The sequence below is a fragment of the Poecilia mexicana genome, unplaced genomic scaffold (genome assembly GCF_051168715.1).
Source record: "Poecilia mexicana isolate PSO_F unplaced genomic scaffold, ASM5116871v1 scaffold_13, whole genome shotgun sequence".
NCBI lineage: Eukaryota > Metazoa > Chordata > Actinopteri > Cyprinodontiformes > Poeciliidae > Poecilia > Poecilia mexicana.
This window is the reverse complement of record NW_028263382.1, coordinates 10,487,030-10,500,204: the sequence shown is the minus strand read 5'-3', so window position 1 is coordinate 10,500,204 and position 13,175 is coordinate 10,487,030. Positions and strand designations below refer to the sequence as shown.

The window sequence follows — 13,175 nt, the reverse complement described above, 5'->3', positions numbered from 1 at the left end:
AGCTGTATCTGTTTAGTCACTAGGTGGGTACTGAAGGCATTTGCATTTGAGGTTTTTTTATATGGATTGTAGAAAAAGGGGCTAAGTAGAAATGCACATAACACTTTCTGAAGTGTATTTGAAGAAATTTGTTTAATATCTTACATTCTTCTTCTTCTACTCTGTTTGTATATACCCTAAATTTTTTCACAATAGACATATGTTTTTTTGTTTGCTCACAAAACACTTTTAGGCCATGTATTTATTCATAGTTTTGCACTCAGTGTCTGTGTAAGTGCATGCAGTGTTTGTGATGTAAGTAATGGATGCTGGGATAGAAAGTGCTGATAGAAAAGTAGTGGGCCAGTCTTAAATGGAACTGCATCTTCTGTGGTAATATTTTTTTATTACATGCAGATATAATTTCCATTTTCTCTGTAATGGTCTAGCCTGTCTAAATAAAAAAAGAATTCATGGGTATTTACAATTTGTTTTCAATCATACATTATGTTCACTCCGTTATTATGTTATTGATTCCTAGCAAGTAAACAGCACCGACAGAGGAATATTTATAAATTTTCCAATGCTGGCCCATAAAAGCTCATTTTGCACAAACTCTGCTTGTGTATGTAATGTGGCTGTGCTTTACATTATGAAGTTTGGTGGAGTGTAGCCGACTGTGCATTATGCAGGTTTTGCACACTCCTGATTAATATAAACGGCGACGAATATTGAAATTCTTCAGCTGTTGTTTTTTTTGGGTAGATGGTCATAAATTAACTATTAGTTTGGTGTAAAAAAAAATCTATAAATAGTTTACTGTCATAGAAAAAGAAAGAATGCAGTTTTATTCTTACACAACTTTAACACTATTTGGTATCCACCCTTAATTTCAAGAGTAGATTATTCTAAAGAAAATAACTCTACAGTACCAAGCATTTTCAATATTCTGCTAATGTCGAAAAAACAAAATTTTATAATGGTGGCGTTTCCATTAAATAAGAAATGCAATTAGAATTGCACATACATGTGTTCATGCAGTAAGTCATTTAAAATGTCAACACTAACATACCAAGTCTTAATGCAGCAGAACACAGCTTTGATCCCAGTGATCATGCACTATTCAGAGTAGAATTAATCCAAAATGAAACACTGAAACATCACATGACTTGATGTTCCACAAATCCCCTTCATTTCCTCATATTTAGACATAACTCATCAGGATCTCAAGATCTTGTAAGATAGGAGACAGTACAACAATAAATTAAGGATTTACTAGTTAGAAAATAATTGTTCATCTGCTTTTTCCTTGCTCTTAAAATTTGGTAAATTTAACTACATATTACGCTAGGTCAGTATTTATTGAATAAAAACTATCCTAGAATGAAGAGGTAGTGTGTTTAAAAACTGTTAACACAAACGGCTTCTACTGGAATTAAGAGGGTAAGTAGCAGGGAGGTGTTGCTAATCAAAATCACTCAAGTGACTGATCATTAGCAAGTGTGAGCACCTTTATAATTAGGTTTTGTTTTGTCAGCAATCAGGTTTCTGTTAACACAATTCAAGGGAGGAAAGACAGCAGCAATGGAGCTCTTGTTGCAGTTGCAGTTAGAAGGGTTTTTTTATGATTTTGAATAAAAAATTCAACTGGAAGGAAGGCAGTTCACAGACATTTACACTGAGAATTATTGAAATGTTTCTGGCTAACTCACTCTTTGTTCAGACAGTACAGTGCTTCCAGAAAGAGCAAAAAATAAATAAATAGAACTACATCTCAGACTACTGGCACAAGTTAGTAATTATTTTGAGGGTTTGCCACGAGAAAGTATCTTCTCTCTAAGACGAATAAGTCAACAAGGCTTATGTTTGCACATTTGCATCAAAGGAAACCACAAGACTCCAATACCCTATGCAGAAATGAGACCAAAAGAAGCACATTTGTAAATAGTTCAACGTTTGCCAAAAGTCAAACTATGTCAAACTCAGAATATCAGTGAAAAAGCCAGTCGATGATTTGGGCTTGTTATTTCAGCCACAGGACCTGTTAAACTTGGAGCCACTGAGCACTATGAACTCTTCTAGCTCTCTAGAGCCAAATTTAACGCCATCTCCAATGTCAAAGGATCAGTCATGCCAAGCACAGCAGCAGATCTGCAACAGTGACTGAAAAAGGGAAAAAAATCAAAACAGCGATGTGGCGCCGTACCTGTTAAGGCAGGCGGGAGGCCTGGACACTAACAGAGATCTGAAAATGTCTATGAACTGATCCAAAGTTGGAAACAGATGATGTCATGATGAACGATGCGGCTGGTTGGAGTTGTGATCGATTTTGACTCTGAATTTGACTTAGAATTTTAAAAAACTGCTGACACTGATACTTTCTTTACCAAAATGTCTTAAATATTTTGTGCTGGTTTTGGTCCTTCTGTTGCTTAAGCAAAAATGAATAAACCACACATGCAGTCAATTGCCAGCTACAGAAAATCGGTCCAAAGAACATCCGATTGTGTACAATAGTGTAGATTTCCTGTGGAATAATTTAAAACGACATAACTCAACCATCATATGAATGGATAAATAAATCATTTTGACTCTGACTGATGAACAGCACAAGTAAAAAAAAAAATCACCAAAAACTGTTTTACATGAGTTGGTTTTGCATGAGCATTTTAAGCAACTTTAAATAATTAATCAAAGTACTGTGATGGTAGGGAAAACACATTTCATAAACAACAAAATGTTTTGTGGTTTTTCATGATGGACTTTGGAACCATTTTTCTTTTGCAACCATAAACATCTGTCACAACACTATAAAAAATAAACTGCAGACTCAGTTGCTTTAGTATGATTATAAACAGTGTAAAAGTCATACATTTTCACTTTAGACCAATCAGTGGCACTTCACTTAGAGATTTAATTAGTAGCAAAAGACAGCAGCCACTTATTGAAGATTATAAAACAGGCTTATTGTAAAGTGAGCCATCCTTGTTGTGTGATGAGGACATAATTTTTAAGAAATAAAACATTTTAGGTATTTTTGCAATAACAGTGAAAGAGGCAATGATTTGTGTGTTTTTTTTAGAGTTAAAAACATTTTAAAGTTCTAATTACAAAGAGTGCAGGAGAATATCAATTGGTGGCATCAGTGATGGGCACAGATTGAGCCACGTAGCAGCCAAACATAGAGAGGCAAAACAAAGCATTTTGGAGGTGGTAATTTTGTACAGATCAAAGTTTGTACAGCCTTCTAGTTATAAAACTGAATGCAAAAGATGGATCTCTGTTTCTAAAATAGCTCTACCAAGCAAATACCATGTCTTGTGCTGAATCTACATGCTTGAATAAGGCATTATGCCTGAATTTAGAATAAACTTTGCTCATATTAATCTAGATGTATGCAAATCATGGCCAGAGCTGTTTGAGTTACTCAGAGGAAAAAATACCCCCCGCTGAAAGCAGCTGGTAACATGACAGAGGAAAAAAGCTTCATGGTGAATGAACATCACAATAGAAACCATAATAAAGACCTTTTTCAGTAATTAAGAAAAAGTTATAGGATTTCTAAAGTGTCTTTTTACTTCTCTTTTTTAATAAATGTAAAATTTGATGCATTTTTAACTTCAGTCAATCTGAATGTTAAAAGCAAGAGAAGAGTAAACTCATTTCAGAATAGATGAAAATTAATTTCTCTTACAGGACTTCATGGGCATATTTGCTTTTCCATTTATGTTGGTGCTGGCTGCTTTGTGAATCCAGGACAGACACAAAAAAGGCAAATGGCGAGAGTGAAGCAGTTTGGTGAATTCCTCCCTGACTTTAGAATAAATTCAGTACAACACAATAGAACAAGAAGCATCAGCAGCAAACCATAGTACGTTAATAAATGCGTTCTCAGGCAAGCAGTTTGAAATTGTTTAGACGCAGAACAAAAAAACAGAGCTGCTCATTTCACTTAGCTCCACTTTGGAATTTTGCAAAACACTTGAAAGAGAACAGCAAAGATCAAGATATCTACAGTTTAGCTGTTTGTTGTGAAGTTAGTGGCAAGTTGAGTCATTTAGGCAGCAGCTGAAAACAAGAATACATTTCAGCTCATTTTGGAGGGCAGCCCTGTTTCCCTTGCCATCAAGTCAGGCTCATAAATCATCATTTAATCTTTTCTTACAGTCATTTAATGAATATAGTTCTAGCAATGATTGTTGCTCTGGAATGTTAAATCAGCACAGTTGGTAATTCTAATAAATTTAAATAGTGAAACAGTAAACAGAGAGAAGTCCCGAGCCAAAAGACATCAAAGGCAGACTTATAAAGCACTGTGCCGCACAACTGACTGGCATTTTTCTTTTATCTTTGCAAAGTTTCCCCAACTTCAAGATGCCTAGACTCTGGAAAAATTCAGTTATACCTTTTGTCAAGCTTAAATTCTTAGAGATCCACAATTAGTTGAACATGTTGGTGTCAATATGTTGTAATTTTACTACTAACCTGAAGGTTGTTGTTTGTAACACCTAGTCGAGAGATACGTTGAAACAAAAATGACCGGCTTGTGAGTTACTGTTTGCCATATTATTTGGAGCTAAAACCATTAGCAGGAGCTAACGAGAAATCAAAACAAACTGGAAGATATTGAATGGATGCTTAAAGTGACAATGAAGCATCTTTAAATCTTTGTAACACACCATTTAGTGGCTGGATTTTATGGGAACATTTGCATGATCCTGATACTTACTATAAAAATATCTCCAAGCAGCTGCCCAAACACCAGCTTTTTCAGTTGACACTTTCCTCTTCATCCATTTGGTTCTCCTCATCTTCACTTCCCCTCATCATTTCTGCATTGTTTTGCATTCCAATGACCTCCAATTAGAATTGAAAGGGCTGAACGTTAGGTGTTGCACAAAAATTACTGTTATGACCAAACGGAGATGGAGCTCTATCACCTAGCATACACCACCTACCCAGGATGTATCGCAGCACAAACATGGCAACCTTTGTGTGAGAATATCTTATTTAAATTTATTAAAGATAAACAGCCTACAGTATTTTTACTGTATTGTCTTTCTGAAATAAATGTAAAGTATACTGTTATCACTTCTTGTGGATCTCTTTAAAGACACAAAATGATTTTCGTTCTGTTGCTGCAATCATTATGAAGTCCTTCGAGAAGATAATAAAGGCTGAGATCTGGAGGGCAACTCAGAGTAATTTAGATACTTTGCAGTTTGCTTATAGCACCAGTAGGAGCATTAATGATGCTGTTAAGACCCTACTTCATCTTGTTTTGGGTTGTTTTTATGGGGAAACCATTTTCTTGGCCTGTTTATGAATTTTCAGCGGCTTTTAACTTTGTACAACTCCACATTTTAGCAGCTTGTATCACAGTCACGACATAGACCAGGATTTAGCTTGCTGGCTAGTTTATTTTTCTTTTTTGTTCTACAAACTAATCCGAAACAATGAGGGTTCATGTGTTTTATCTGATGTACTGTCATAATTCACCACTTCCCCTCAGGGCTTTGACCTTTCATTTATTTTATTAAAATAATCAATGCAAGATAACTGCATATTACTCTGAACACACTGTCCTCACTGTGAAACATTTTGGTGACAGCATCGTGTTGTGAAATCCATTTCGAAATGAGCAAAGATGTTGAGACTCTGACTGCTGTGAAAAGGTACTTCTCCAAAGTACCTTTTGTACTTCTGGTGTAGAAATACAAAAGTACATGCCACACTTTTCAGATGTTTTTGTGACTGATTTTTAAAACTTATATTAATGCAGGACTGTCTATTGGTTGTTGTATTATTAAAACTCTGATAAAATATATGTGTGATTATAATGTGATAAAACATTAAAAAACCAGAATGCAGAGTCCCTGCATTCAGTTTGGATCATTATAAGTAAAGCAATAAAGGGGAAAAAGAAAAAAACACTGATAAATGTTTGGACTGTATTGACTTTTATCATTTCATCTTGTCCTCTTGATTACGTCTCTCATGAAAATTTTAATCACTGTTTACCTTTTTAAAGCCCAGCTGTTTTTGTCTCGATAAAAATGGTGTTTATTTATATTTTAATGACTTATCTAGCCTCTTGTGCATGAGCAAACCTGATAATTGTGATTAGCTTCAGAGTTTCCATTGTGTAATGTTGCATCACTCTGACTGCAGAGTTATTATGGCTGTGTAAACAACTGTGCTGTCTCTGCTCATTACATTGCTTTGCACACCCAGAGGGAGAATGTACAGCGAGTATGGAGCACCTTTAAGGTTTGTAATCTATTGGTTTTAGCACAGCATGGATTAGACAATAGATCAATCAGCTGGGTGTCGGAAGACAAAAACAAGAGCAACAACAAATTGATCAAATTAATGTCAAAGGTTGTGTCTGTCAAAGTTTAGAAGTGTAATACATTTGGTGATTTATTTTATTTGGTTCTCAATTGGTGTATGTTATTATGGTCCATATCACATAAATAAAAACATGACAGTTAATGTTACATTGAGGTATTAATAAAGTAAATATTTCAGGAAACAACAGATCTCTTCTGTAATCCTGTTAAAGTTCCAGGGTTTTGTGATATAAAAGATAAGACCTTGATAAATTATTTAAATGAAAAACAAACAAATCGGTTTGAAGGAAAATAAAGTAAAAATAAAAAAAAAAGTTGCAATATCCCGGCTGCATGTGTGTAAATACCATTAAACTAATACTTGAGCTGCTAAGGGATTTTAATTTCAGCATTCTGTCTTCTTTCTGTCAGCATCCAAAATCTTCAAATGAGAAGCTTTGCTCGCTCCATTTTGGAAAATTTGATTTTCTGTCAGATTTAATTGTGAACCGCGTGTGGGCCATTCCTCTAGTGAAGCCGTTCTTTTGATGGGTGTTTGCTTGGACTCGCTGTGATGCTGGAAAATCAAACCAAACACACACCTGAAAGTATTGGGCCAAAACTAAGTAGTATTTGAAGCTTATCATATATTCATCCACCTCAGTTCAATATGAAGAAAAATAAGCCTAAAACATGATAGCATATTTTAGTACTGGCAATGTTTTTGTTTTATTTTATTTTATATTATTTGCAGAACCACAAATTCAAGCTTATTTTTATGAGAGCATAACACTTTTCCCCACAACGTTTTTAGGAGATTTTAGCCAACCTTGGATGTTTACTTTGACTTTAGACATTTGCATCCCTGTTACTCAGTCACATGTAGAGTAAATTCAGTACTTCCTGCTGCTCATTCAGTGTTGCTATTGGCCTCTTGGAACCTCCCTGAGCAGTTTCAAGTATATACATATATATATATGAAAATTCCCTTCTCACCCTCCGGGTGGTCTCTTTTTTTTTATCCTCTGAGCTCAGGTCCTCTACCAGAGGCCTGGGAGCTCGAGGGTTCTGCGCAGTATATTGGCTGTGCCTAGAACTGCACATTTCTGGACTGAGATGTCTGATGTTGTTCCTGGGATCTGTTTGAGCCACTGCTCCAGTTTGGGGGTGACTGCCCCGAGGGCCCCGATGACCACAGGCACCACTGTGGTCTTCACCTTCCAGGCCTTCTCCAGTTCCTCTCTGAGGCCCTGGTATTTCTCCAGTTTCTCATGCTCCTTTTTCCTGATGTTGTGGTCACTTGGTATTGCTACATCCACCACAACGGCTTTCCTCTGTTCTTTATCCACCACCACAATGTCCGGTTGGTTCGCCATTACCATCTTGTCTGTCTGGATCTGGAAGTCCCACAGGATCTTAGCTCGGTCATTCTCCACCACCTTTGGGGGTGTTCCCCACTTTGACCTCGGGGCTTCCAGTCCATATTCGGCACAGATGTTCCTGTACACTATGCCCGCCACTTGGTTATGTCGTTCCATGTATGCTTTCCCTGCCAGCATCTTGCACCCTGCTGTTATGTGCTGGACTGTCTCAGAGGCCTCCTTGCACAACCTACACCTTGGGTCTTGTCTGGTGTGGTAGATCTGAGCCTCTATTGCTCTGGTGTTTATTTATATATATATATATATATATATATATATATATATATATATATATATATATATATATATATATATAGAGAGAGAGATATATAGATGGATAGATGGCAGGTTTGAACTCAGAAACAGTGAGGTTTTTCCATTTTGATTTTATAAAAAATCTTTTGAATGAAAATAGTAATTTATGTTTTTCATGTGAGTCGTACATCATATTTGTGAAATGATTTATATAAGTCTGACATTTACTTTGCCGACAATTTCAATAACTACCGTGGCTGATTGTTATTGAAATGGTTGGTTACTGATCTGAAGTACGTGCATATTAAGTTATATTAACTAAATGTCACTGGAGGTACGTTTCGAAGAGTAATATAAAGACATGTGGTTTAGTTTAATCCTGAAGAGTTTATCTGAAGAATAACTGAAAAGTATTTCTGATTCTTATTTCTGAAGATGAAAATGTTGCTGTTTTGACCTCGTTTGCATTACACGGTCCACCGTTTGTGTTTTCTTTTAGCTTAGACATTGGAGATAGTAAAGACTCATCTGATATTAATATATGTTTTGATTACTGCCTCGGTCAAGGTTCAGCTGAGCCAAAGTGGTACCATATGAGTACGGGGAGAAACTACAGACCTCTGATTGGTCAGAGAGAACCATCAGCATGTGGTGTAGACAACAACATAATAACTGCGGTCTCATTCTGACCAACTTTCTTGTTTTATTTGTCACAGTACAAGAACTTAAAGAAGACCAGAACTTTAGTCAACAGAACTGGACTTGTAAAGTTTGGTCCAGTGGAAATATAAATACATTGACATATGGGGAAAAGATTAAATAGCCCTTTGCAGATTGATAATTAAAGAAGTTTGTGATGAACCCAATTAGTTTTATCCATCTGGTATTAACTCTCCATATTACATAATAGCAATATAAGTTTCCATATTTTTCTATAAAACAGAAAATGAAAGATTATTTCTTTTCCTTTAGACAAGCTCAACACTGCTAGATGGGAATTGTAGAAAAAAATATGCAGTATTGATTCAGCCAACTGGAATAAAACTTCAGCTCAGACGCCAGGAGCATTTTTACCCATGTCCTCTGTGCATTGCTGCTTAACTATTGGGACACGCCATAGGTCGTTAAATTTGATTTGCTTTGAAGCTACTAAGTATAGCCACAATATGTTGACCCTATTAAAATCATCGGCACAAGTTCGCAACAACAAATGCACGATGTTTACAGTTGCATCTACATAAATTGGAATATCTCCGAAGGCTTAATTATTTTCATTATTGCAATTTAAAAAAGTAAACCCAAACAGATCCTTTTCCCACAGTGTGGTATAGTCCAGTGTTTATTTCTGTTCATTTTGAAAGTAATGGATTAGAGCAAATGAAATCTCAGAATTGAATATCTCAGACTACAGTTAAATAATTCATGACCTAAGTTATGCAGAAATGTCCCCTTACTGAAAGGTACGTCCAAGTAATGTGCAGTTGAACTCCTTCTGCATGAATTATTGCCTCAGCATGATGTCATGTTGAGGTGATCACCCTGTGTCACTTGTTTTTCCTCTTGATAATACTCTATAGATTCTCTATGGACAATTTGTTGGACAATCAAGTGACAACATGGTCATTAAACCAGGCAGTAGTGGGAGTGTGCGTAGTTGCTGAGCCATTCTGGTGAAAGCAATCAGCATCTCCAAAAAGCTTTTTAACAAATGGGAGCAAGAACTGCTTTAAAATTTCCTGGTAGATAGCAGTACTGACTTTGGACCTGATAAAACACAGTGGTACAATTTCCCATATCATCACTTCCTGAAGAAACCTTACATTTGACTTTAGATCAATTGGACTCATTTGAAACCCCTGATTTCCAAATGCATTGGTGGGCACACTTCCTCTAATCAACTAGTGTGCTAAGTTTTCATTTTAGAGATTTTTCTAACTTTGAAAAAGCTTAGTACACTTAGCTTCCACTATTTTTTCTTCCAGATAAATTCTGAAGTTCTAATTTATTTGGCTGTTTTATAAACTTTAAGTTGACTGAGGTTTGACATATGTGTTAAAGTTTTGGTTAGATGTTCATATTTATGCTCTTATTTTGAAGTGGGAGAGATTGTTTACATAGCAGTTCTGCTTCCTCTCCTCACGTTTTCTACTTGTGATGCGTGCAGCAAATGGGGTTTATTCTGTACACAGAATGTACAGTAGTCAGTTTAAAATCTACTGATGTCCTGTCTGCTTTCTGACCGAAGTAAGTTAAAATCAGCAATAGAGTTAGTAATACTGAAAACTATAAAACCGAAACCATGACACCAGAAGCTGCTTAACACAAAGAATACCATATTTGCAGTTCATGTCCTTGATGTCCTAGATACGTCTGGATGTGGTTGCTCTTGAAGTGCTGATTCCAGTCCACACGTTATTAATCACTTCCAAAGTATTGAATGGGCTTTGCTTCCAATTCCCTAAAATAATTAGTTACCGCTGTTGCTGGTGTGCCATTTTCTGCTGCACTTTTTCCTTACACTAAACTGTCTATTAATATAAAATTGACATTGTTTTTTTTTTGTTTTTTTATTATGTGTACTATGTTGTCTAACTTAAGGCAAAGCAAGGTATTTTAATGGTAAATAGAATAAATCAGCTCATATTTTCTGTAGTGTGCATTTTTTGCCGATATTCCCAGAAAGAAAAAGCATTGGTTAAATGCATGCATCACCTCTGCATTGCCTTCAGGGAAACAAAAGCTAAAAAAAAGAAAAAAAAAAACAAAAAAAACAAATGCTCCGATGTCATTAGCAAGCTTTTGTTTAGCCCACAGATCACTGTCAGATTTATTTGTCTGTGTATTCAACTGGGTGGCTAACAAGCTAATCAAGTCGCTAAATACAGAGGGAGGAGATCTGCGTTTACAGCGGATCCCCCACCAGCCAGTTAGAGGCTCTTCCCAAAACTGTCAGAAATGAAAGCGGTCGTGCACGGTTCAAGGGCTTCTAAGTAAAAGTTTCTCTTCGCAGCTGTAATACAGTGAGTGAAGGCGAAAGCAATTAACTGTGGCAGGTGGGGAAACTTCTCTGGCCATCTTCTCTCCTCCTGCGCAGACACAGTGTCTCGCCTTAGGTTGCACGTGGCTTGGGCATGAACTGGCCGAGGCCGCATTAATTAAACACAGGGAGACAGTCGAACCTTTGTGCGCGAGACCAACGGCTGCAGGACTTAACTACCTTGACCTCATTTAGGTTAAGTCTTTGCCTGTTTTTAGTGGACCTTAATAATTTTTTATTTTTATTTTTTTTGTCCCAATAATGAGTAGCCTCAGAGAGAGCGGGAGAGAGAAAAAGAGAAACTTTCACGTCAAGAAGAAGAGTCTTGTTACTTTCTAACGGCGGCAGATGAGAGCATGTCGAGAGGGTTCAGCAGTGTTGCTGTTTTGACACAAATTAATGAAGTGCCTGATATGTATCCAAGGGAAACGGGGAGCGACAGTAAAAATGCCTCTTCCTCTTGTGGCTATGCATTAGTTTACATTCAACAACAGCAGTGTCACGGTCATTAACCCACAGCAGGGCTGCTGTGTCCCCGTGCCCATTAAGCATTAGACAAACTGAGAGCGAAATGAAGTGTCTGCTGAAGCTTATGTAAAGCACAAACTGTGACTCTCTGTGGCAGTGGACATTTACAGCTTGTGTAGGGCTGCGCCTGATATGGTAATATCACTAATTGCTGCCTAATTAGATGCGAGTCAGTGAGTCGTGTTTTAATACTCTTCAGGGATCGTTACTGAAGGAGGAGAAATTCATCACTTCTGACGAATGACAGTCGGGTCAGCAGGAATTTGAGCATCAAGTCGGAGGGACTGATGGGAAGATGCAGGAGAGCTCAGAACTAATGGTTTTTTCGCGCCGTTGTCGTGTTACTTAAGTAGAGTCATTTTCAGCATGGTGCAGAGCTGCTTCAGAAGTTAATCACACATTAATACGGAGCTCTATGTGGAGATTTACCATTGACTAACAGCGTGAGGTTGAAACCAATAAGCCTTAAAAGAGTGAAAATCTAAGTTTCATAACGGCAGAAAGAAGCTGCTGATAATCACAACTGCAAATTATTTATGATGAGCTTTTAAGTCGGGGTGGGCAGTGTGATCGCCGTGGGGTGTAGGTGTCTGACAAGAAGGAGAGCTGTTAATTTGGAGGAAACATAAAGGACCAGTTCGTGCAGGAGGGCACCTTACAACAAGTGGCTCACACTCCATGAGAACGAGATTATTATTCATACACCGTACTCCAAAAGTAATTGCTGCCCGTGGTAAAAATGTAAAAAAAAATAAAAAGCCTCCAAATAAATTAATCTTATATATTGTGTTAGCCTATTCTTACATAAAAGTAAAAAAAAAATCCAACCTTTAAATTGAGGTCATTTTGTCCCTCTATTTTATACTTTTGTGTTCTGGTTTGTTAGTCTTTGATTTATTAAATGCTTAAAAAGAAAACCAAAGACCAGCAGAATAATTTAGCATTTTTGCTTATTAATTCTGAAGAGGATGAGGGAACCCTAAGCAATCCAACAGCATCTTCAAAGCAATCGGATATTTGTTGGGATCGAATGATTTTCAATTCTTCAACACATTCAGCCAAGGTACAGATGAATACATCATCATCATATTTTTTAAACACTTTATTGACACCTAAAATAGCTAACTTTTCATCATCTACCCCAAATAACAACTTCTAGTCAGCACAAAAAACAACATGCTTAAAGGAACTGGAACTGTCTCCAACAAAGCTGGAAGAGAACCTCATTAACTCACTGTTGGGGAAGAAAAGGCGCCATCTTGGGTTTATCAAGTCTTCTTAATAACCACCAATTTTAATCTTACACATCTTTACACTGCTGCAGTTATATTCTGGAAAGCACAAGCAAAAGTATGTATTTTTAAAAGTAAACAATTTACTCAAAGTTCAGTCTAATATAAGTGAATGTTGTTCTTGGATTAATTTTTTTTTCTTTTTTCTTCCCTTTACATTGGAGCCAGACTTTTTTTTTTTTTTCCACTCAGACAGACATCTTAAAAAGGTGTTTTATAGTTTTTGTGTTTTTTCAAGCGGTGCCAGGCATATGTCTTCTCTGTTCACTCTCAAAGTCATTTTGGTTGTTTGTATTGTTCTTCCCAGCTGGAGTGAGGTGGCAGAGACAAA

At 36.7% G+C, this 13,175-nt stretch overlaps 1 protein-coding gene across 1 annotated transcript in view; it reads left to right on the top strand.

Annotated features, from left to right (window-relative positions):
• tenm4 (teneurin transmembrane protein 4) overlaps positions 1–13,175 on the top strand; it is a 214,969-nt gene that overhangs the window by 71,696 nt on the left and 130,098 nt on the right. The window lies entirely within an intron of this gene.